The sequence below is a fragment of the Cherax quadricarinatus genome, chromosome 3 (genome assembly GCF_038502225.1).
Source record: "Cherax quadricarinatus isolate ZL_2023a chromosome 3, ASM3850222v1, whole genome shotgun sequence".
Classification (NCBI taxonomy): domain Eukaryota; kingdom Metazoa; phylum Arthropoda; class Malacostraca; order Decapoda; family Parastacidae; genus Cherax; species Cherax quadricarinatus.
This window is the reverse complement of record NC_091294.1, coordinates 80,024,417-80,033,493: the sequence shown is the minus strand read 5'-3', so window position 1 is coordinate 80,033,493 and position 9,077 is coordinate 80,024,417.

Genomic DNA, 9,077 nt, shown 5'->3' with positions numbered 1-9,077 from the left:
CAACAAACATTGTCCTATAAAAACAAAACAGATCACAAACAAACGGCTTGGTTACCCATGGCTAACCAGCATCATTCTGAAATCCATTGACAAGAAACACCAATATGAAAAGCAATATAGACAGGGCTTAATACACAAAGATATTCTTAAACACTATTCATCAGCTCTCACCAAAGTAATAAAGAAAGCCAAACAACTATACTACTCCAGTAGATTCACAGACACTAGAGGAGATATAAAAAAGACCTGGAAAACACTCTCTCAGATTCTAGGGACCCACAAACTGAAAAAAAAAACAAGAATATTGTCCTAACTAAACCTAATGAAACACCACTACATCCCACTGACACAGCTAACAAGATAAACGACTTCTTCTCAACCATAGGATCTAATCTCGCCAGTAAAATCCCACATACCAATGCCCATGCCGGGGACTACCTAGATGGGAATTTCCCTAATTCCTTCTATCTTGCACCAACTGAGCCCACGGAAGTCACCGAGATTATAAAGTCACTTAAAAATAACTCGGGGAATCTGTCTCGTGTCCCACCATTACTGTACAAGCGAGCGGCCCATGTCCTTTCGCATGCTATTTCATTACTTTTTAACAAGTCACTAGAGACTAGCACCTTCCCGAAACTACTCAAGATGGCAAGGGTTACACCAATACATAAAGGTGGTGACCCTACAGACTTAAACAACTATAGGCCAATATCTAACTTACCATTGCTATCCAAAATCTTTGAGAAACTCGTGCACAGGAGACTGTATTCATTTATAACGGCTCAAAACATACTCAACCCCTGCCAGTTTGGATTCAGGAAAAATAAAAGCACTAATGATGCAATCATAAAAATGCTAGATCTGCTTTACACAGCATTGGAAAATAAGGAATATCCACTAGGAATTTTTATTGACCTAAGAAAAGCTTTTGACACAGTAGACCACGACATCCTACTCCACAAACTTGATCATTACGGTATAAGAGGCCATGCGCTTGCTTATTTCAAATCTTACATTACTAATAGGTATCAGTATGTCACCATTAAAGACAAAGCATCAGCAACACGGCCACTTGATACTGGAGTTCCGCAGGGAAGTGTCCTTGGTCCCCTGCTCTTCCTCATATACATCAATGACCTTCCAAACGTATCCCAACACCTGAAACCCATTCTCTTTGCTGACGACACGACTTATGTCATCTCTCACCCTAATCTTGCCACCCTCAACACCATTGTGAATGAGGAGCTGATCAAAATATCGACTTGGATGACAGCCAATAAACTTACGCTTAACACTGACAAAACCTACTATATTATGTTTGGTAGCAGAGCAGGAGATGCACAAATTAACATTAAGATTGACAACACTCTAATTACCAGAAATAATGGGGGCAAATTCCTAGGCTTATACCTTGACAACAACCTGAATTTCAGCACCCATATCCAGCATATAACCAAAAAAGTATCCAAAACGGTTGGGATCCTCTCCAAGATACGATACTACGTGCCGCAAAATGCCCTTCTCACACTATACCACTCACTTATTTATCCATACCTCACCTATGCTATTTGTGCTTGGGGATCAACTGCAGCAACACACCTAAAGCCAATAATAACCCAACAAAAAGCTGCAGTAAGAATAATCACTAAATCCCATCCCTGGCAACACACCCCCCCACTGGAGTTTACCTGGAGTTTACCTGGAGAGAGTTCCGGGGGTCAACGCCCCCGCGGCCCGGTCTGTGACCAGGCCTCCTGGTGGATCAGAGCCTGATCAACCAGGCTGTTGCTGCTGGCTGCACGCAAACCAACGTACGAGCCACAGCCCGGCTGATCAGGAACTGACTTTAGGTGCTTGTCCAGTACCAGCTTGAAGACTGCCAGGGGTCTGTTGGTAATCCCCCTTATGTGTGCTGGGAGGCAGTTGAACAGTCTCGGGCCCCTGACACTTATTGTATGGTCTCTTAATGTGCTAGTGACACCCCTGCTTTTCATTGGGGGGATGTTGCATCGTCTGCCAAGTCTTTTGCTTTCGTAGTGAGTGATTTTCGTGTGCAAGTTCGGTACTAGTCCCTCTAGGATTTTCCAGGTGTATATAATCATGTATCTCTCCCGCCTGCGTTCCAGGGAATACAGGTTTAGGAACCTCAAGCACTCCCAGTAATTGAGGTGTCTTATCTCCGTTATGCGCACCGTGAAAGTTCTCTGTACATTTTCTAGGTCGGCAATTTCACCTGCCTTGAAAGGTGCTGTTAGTGTGCAGCAATATTCCAGCCTAGATAGAACAAGTGACCTGAAGAGTGTCATCATGGGCTTGGCCTCCCTAGTTTTGAAGGTTCTCATTATCCATCCTGTCATTTTTCTAGCAGATGCGATTGATACAATGTTATGGTCCTTGAAGGTGAGATCCTCCGACATGATCACTCCCAGGTCTTTGACGTTGGTGTTTCGCTCTATTTTGTGGCCAGAATTTGTTTTGTACTCTGATGAAGATTTAATTTCCTCATGTTTACCATATCTGAGTAATTGAAATTTCTCATCGTTGAACTTCATATTGTTTTCTGCAGCCCACTGAAAGATTTGGTTGATGTCCGCCTGGAGCCTTGCAGTGTCTGCAATGTAGATTCGGGTGTCATCTGCAAAGGAAGACACGGTGCTGTGGCTGACATCCTTGTCTATGTCAGATATGAGGATGAGGAACAAGATGGGAGTGAGTACTGTGCCTTGTGGAACAGAGCTTTTCACCGTAGCTTCCTCGGACTTTACTCTGTTGACTACTACTCTCTGTGTTCTGTTAGTGAGAAAATTATAGATCCATCGACCGACTTTTCCTGTTATTCCTTTAGCACACATTTTGTGTGCTATTGCGCCATGGTCATGCTTGTCAAAGGCTTTTGCAAAGTCTGTATATATTACATCTGCATTCTTTTTGTCTTCTAGTGCATCAAAGACCTTGTCGTAGTGATCCAATAGTTGAGACAGACAGGAGCGACCTGTTCTAAACCCATGTTGCCCTGGGTTGTGTAACTGATGGGTTTCTAGATGGGTGGTGATCTTGCTTCTTAGGACCCTTTCAAAGATTTTTATGATATGGGATGTTAGTGCTATCGGTCTGTAGTTCTTTGCTGTTGTTTTACTGCCCCTTTTGTGGAGTGGGGCTATGTCTGTTGTTTTTAGTAACTGTGGGACGACCCCCGTGTCCATGCTCCCTCTCCATAGGATGGTAAAGGCTCGTAATAGGGGCTTCTTGCAGTTCTTGATGAACACGGAGTTCCATGAGTCTGGCCCTGGGGCAGAGTGCATGGGCATGTCATTTATCGCCTGTTCGAAGTCATTTGGCGTCAGGATAACATCAGATAGGCTTGTGTTAACCAAATTCTGTGGCTCTCTCATAAAAAATTCATTTTGATCTTCGACTCTCAGTCTGGTTAGTGGCTTGCTAAAAACTGAGTCATATTGGGACTTGAGTAGCTCACTCATTTCCTTGCTGTCATCTGTGTAGGACCCATCTTGTTTAAGTAGGGGCCCAATACTGGATGTATAGAGAATAAACTTGAATTGATGTTATTCTTACCAATATTATTATAATCAAAACCAAGTGCTAAACCTACTAGAGTCAAACATATTATTATTATAATCATGGGGAGCACTAAACCCAGGGTCATGCAAAGCTGCGTAATTCCTACCGGCCTCCTAAGAAAACCCATGTCATGGATCAGTTCTGATTAATCTATGGTAGCATCTAGTCTGTGAAACCTTTCTCTCAAGAACTTGTGGTAGGGTTCATTAGAGCCCTCTGTCCTATCAGGATCCCAGCTGTCACTGGTAGTGGTCATACACCTCTGTGAAGTCCCTCTACCAAGACCCCGGCTATGTCACTGGTACAGGGTCATAGACCCCTGTGAAGCCCTTCTACCAAGACCCCTACTATGTCACTGGTACGGGGTCATAGACCCCTGCGAAACTCCTCTACCAAGACCCCGGCTATGTCACTGGTACAGGATCATAGACCCCTGTGAAGCTCCTCTACCAAGACCCCGGCTATGTCACTGGTACAGGATCATAGACCCCTGTGAAGCTCCTCTACCAACACCCCGGCTGTGTCACTGGTACGGGGTCATAGGCTCCTGTGAAGCTCCTCTACCAAGACCCTGGTTATGTCACTGGTATGGGGTCATAGACCCCTGTGAAGCTCCTCTACCAAGACCCCAGCTATGTCACTGGTACAGAGTCATAGACCCCTGTGAAGCTCCTCTACCAGGACCCCAGCTATGTCACTGGTACGGGGTCATAGACCCCTGTGAAGCCCCTCTACCAAGACCCCGGCTATGTCACTGGTACAGAGTCATAGACCTCTGTGAAGCCCCTCTACCAAGACCCCGGCTATGTCACTGGTAAAGAGTCATAGACCCCTGTGAAGCCCCTCTACCAAGACCCCGGCTATGTCACTGGTACAGAGTCATATTATTATTATTATAATCAAAAAGAAGCGCTAAGCCACAAGTACAGAGTCATAGACCTCTGTGAAGCCCCTCTACCAAGACTCCAGCTATGTCACTGGTACATAGTCATAGACCCCTGTGAAGCCCCTCTACCAAGACCCCGGCTATGCCACTGGTACAGAGTCATAGACCTCTGTGAAGCCCCTCTACCAAGACCCCGGCTATGTCACTGGTACAGAGTCATAGACCCCTGTGAAGCCCCTCTACCAAGACCCCGGCTATGTCACTGGTACAGAGTCATAGACGTCTGTGAAGCCCCTCTACCAAGACCCCGGCTATGTCACTGGTACAAAGTCATAGACCTCTGTGAAGCCCCTCTACCAAGACCCCGGCTATGTCACTGGTACAGTGTCATAGACCCCTGTGAAGCCCCTCTACCAAGATCCCGGCTATGTCACTGGTACAGAGTCATGGGTCATACACCTCGTACATTCAGTCTTCGTTGAAGGAACTGAAGCATAGGTCGAATTCCTTATATCAAGAGCCCCTCACCAACATCAAGGAACCTCCCTTAAGGAAGGGGGGTAATTGGCATATTATAATCATAACTACGTGCTAAACCCACAAGGGTCATACATCAGTAAGGTGTCATAGCCCCCCCTAGGGAATGGCTTTTAATCAACTTTGATCCAAGGGAAGGGTTACGCCTACTCATTAAAAAATTCCTGCAGCAAGCAGTGCATAATGAGAAAAAAAACTCAGACCGTGTTTTTGGATTAAAACGCCGACTTTGAGGTTTATTTTCGTATAGTTTTTATGGTTATATTCTCGTTTTCGTAGTCACATTTGATAGAATGGAAAACATATTATAGAAATAGAGGTGATTTTGATTGGTTTTACTATGATAAGGACCTTGAAATGGAGCTCAAATTAGGGAAAATGTTTGATTTTTGCCCATGTTCAAAAGTAAACAAATGATGTCACTGTCTATTAAATGTCCAACTAACCACTCTAATAGGTTGACATTATGTATACAATTATTACAATATTGCAGTAGTCTGCATAATAGTAAATCTTGTATTTTTTGTTTGAATAAAAATTCAAAATAGAAAGCAAGAGTAATATCAGAGGGGCCTTGAGACATGACTGATGAATAAAGAAAATGTTATTTTAGATCTAGGAATGTCTGCACTATTCATTCTGGATTCTATTTTGAACTTGGCATATTTTTTAATTTGTGTGAAATTGGCCAAATTGCAAATTTCTGACCACTTTATTGGGCAGTTGAAATCGGTAAATGGGCAGTTTCTTGTGCTCAATCGATAGAACAAATGGAGTTCTAAAGAAATACCTGTGAGTTTGGTCAACTGGACCAATGAAATTACCTGAAAATAGGGCTCAAAGTTGGTAAAATCGCCGATTCGAGGTCGCTAACTTCGCGAGAGCATAATTCCGTAAGTTTTCCATCAAATTTCGTACTTTTGGTGTCATTACCATCTGGAAAAGATTCTCTATCATTTCATAGGAAAATTTTTTTTTTCAAATATTTTGCAACACCAGAAGACACTTCAGGATCTGAGGTTGTGACAGAGTTAAACATCTGCCAGTACATGAAATATTACTGTTTGAACCATTATTTGTAATATTGCTTTTATGTACAATATGAAGATTATTCTTATAAACCTTCACCTTGACTACCTCACATTAGTATTAAGGTTAAATAAAGATTTTTAATACAAGTTAACCACTCTTGTCTAGATTTAAGAAGTTATTATGTACTAGGATCAGTCTGCCTGAAATACCCTGCCATGATAGTCACTTTGTACTTATCAAACCAAAATTGTAATTATACATTGTAACCTTAACAAAGAAATAAAATCTTTATCTTCATCTTTTATCTTTTAGTATCGTCTAAGTCTTCACTGGAGGTGACAACATCGGCCTCTGCTGACTTATAACATTAACCTGCCCATTTATGAATTATTATTATGTGACCAAATTACCTGTATGAGGTTTACAGGGTATTACCAGAATTATTACATTCAAATAATTTTGGTGAGATAAGTGGGACTTAAATCACAGTAGGTCACCAAACTGTAGCTCCCTCGATGCCTACTTCATCACTCTCACAAAAAAAACTAGACCTAACATTAAATTAATAATTATAATATTAAAACCAGATACTCTGGTAAATTAAAGTTGTGGACTGTATATGATTAGGCTTGCTGGGTACTCAAAAGAAATTCGTATTACCGCTTACCATTTAATTACTGAAGATGTAACACCACCACCTGCCTGACACCTAGGCCCTACACTGCCCAGTTAGACATCTAAATGAAAGGACTAATGGCACATTTCCCTGTGAGTGATGGTCGTATCCCATATCTTCTGCCATCCACACGTAATTCTTGAGCTCCCGCAAATCTCCTGTCCAAGTTTTCAGCAGGGAACATTAACACAGGTTCCTATTACAAATTCAGGCTGAAAACCCCCAATTTGGCCATGGAGATGCCGGATTATTAGCTGAATTTTCCATGACAACCAGTGCCCACAAATTACAAATGGCATCTCCCGGTCCATGTCACTCAGTTGTGTTATTTCTGTTCTTCTGCTGAACAACGGTTTAGTGCCGATGGAGGTAGCGTAGGTAGCAATGATACGGCCGTGGACTAGTTTGGCTTTAATTGGGTAGGAGTGAGTACACAACGGGCAGTGTGAGGGAGTGACCGCAAGCCAGTCCGTGGAGGGGGAGCACTTGTGTCTGTCAAGTCGGTCGGCCTAGGAGTGAGGGAGAGGCATGGGCCGGCAGGCTGGCGTGCTTACCTAGAGGCCTGGCTACAGAGGGCAGCACCTGAGTGGCGCAAAATATGAACTAAGCTGGCAGACAGCATGGGCTGTCTGTGCAGACAGTACAGGCTGTCTACAGTTGTTGTTCTACCCCACCGCCCCCGCCCCCGCTCCCCCACTCGAAATTTCTTGAAAGGGTCAAATCAGCATCATATTTTATTACACAATTATTGTTTTATTCAAATTTACACATGCTAAAATTTGGAAAATTCAAATTTTTCCACACCGCTATTAACCCTTATTATCCAGCTCTCATACTTCATGGATTAACAGATAATCCCTGACATAACTAGTGAAATATACTGACCTGGATAATGTGCCATAACACCAGAAAATACCAGTATTAAGGTGATGCCATCACTGCTGCTGTTTGTTCAGGGTTTATGGCACCAGTGATGCTCACATAGGTAGTTAGGTAGTTTGTTAAATTAGTTTGTTAGGTAGTTTGTTGTTCAGGGTTTGTAGGGTCACTGATGTTCACACCTTATTCACACTACTACCTTAGTTACTGCCTTAGTAGTTAGTTAAGTAGGTAGTTTGTTAGGTAGGTTAGTTTGTAAGGTCACTGATGCTCACACTCAGTTAGGTAGTTTGTTATGTTAGTTTGTAGGGCCACTGATGCTCACACTATTAACACTACTACCTTGATTACTGACTTACTTGGTAGTTTGTTTGGTACATAGTTTGTTAGGCAGGTAGGTAGGTTAGGTAAACAGGTTAGTTTGTTTGGTACATAGTTTGTTAGGTAGGTTAGTTAGGCAGTTAGGGCAGTAGGTTAGTGTATGTAGTTACTTTGTTAAGTAGTTACTTTGTTAGGTTGTTAGGCAGGGTTGTTTGTTAGGTAATTAGTTTGTTAGGTAGGTAGATTAGTTTGTTAGGCAGTGTGTTAGATAACTGGGCAGGTAGGTTAGTTTGTTAGGTAGTTATCCTGTTCAGCGCGCGCTAGTGTGGGTGTATGATCCACTTAATATTTGTATTTATAACTCATTACAATTGTGACCAGGTGTGGATGTATCAGTGGCTCATTACTTTGTAATTTGTTCATGACTGTAACCATGTATAGGAGTGAGGCTGATTCATTACCTTTGTAACTTGCCATGATTGTGACCAGATCTACCTGGAGTTCATTACCTTTGTAACTAGTTCAGCTATCATAACTTTGGGGTCCAGTCCCTGGACCCATTATGTACCTTTGTAATCTTTTGACTACCACCCACAGGATGGGTATGAGGTGCATAATAAACATATTAAACTAAACTGTTCAGTAAGTAGGTTAGTTTGTTAGATACTTGGGCAAGTAGATAATTTGTTAGGTAGGTTAGTCTGTTAAATAGTTGGGCAAGTAGGTTAATTAGTAGGCTAGGTAGGTTTGTTAGTTAATTAGTTACTAGATTAGTCAGCTATTAGTTACTATATTAGTTAGCAGGCTACTTAGTTATGCTAATTATTAGGTTGGTTATGTTAGTTACATTAGTAGTTAAGTTGGTTGGTAAGTTAGTAGTAAGTCAGTCAGAGACTAGTTAGTCTTCAAGAAGGCGCTGAACAGGCGGGCTGTGGTTCCTACTTTGGTTTACATGCGACCAGCAATAACAACCTGGTTCATCAGGTCCTGGTCCAGCACCAGGCCACAGGGGGTGTTGACCCCCTGAACACAGGTATACAGGTACACATAAGTACAATTATCATATAAATTACCCATCAGAATAACACATAAAATCAAAGCGACTTAATTCCATCGTGGCCATTTTCACTCTGCAAATAATTATTATAATGATAATTACGATTA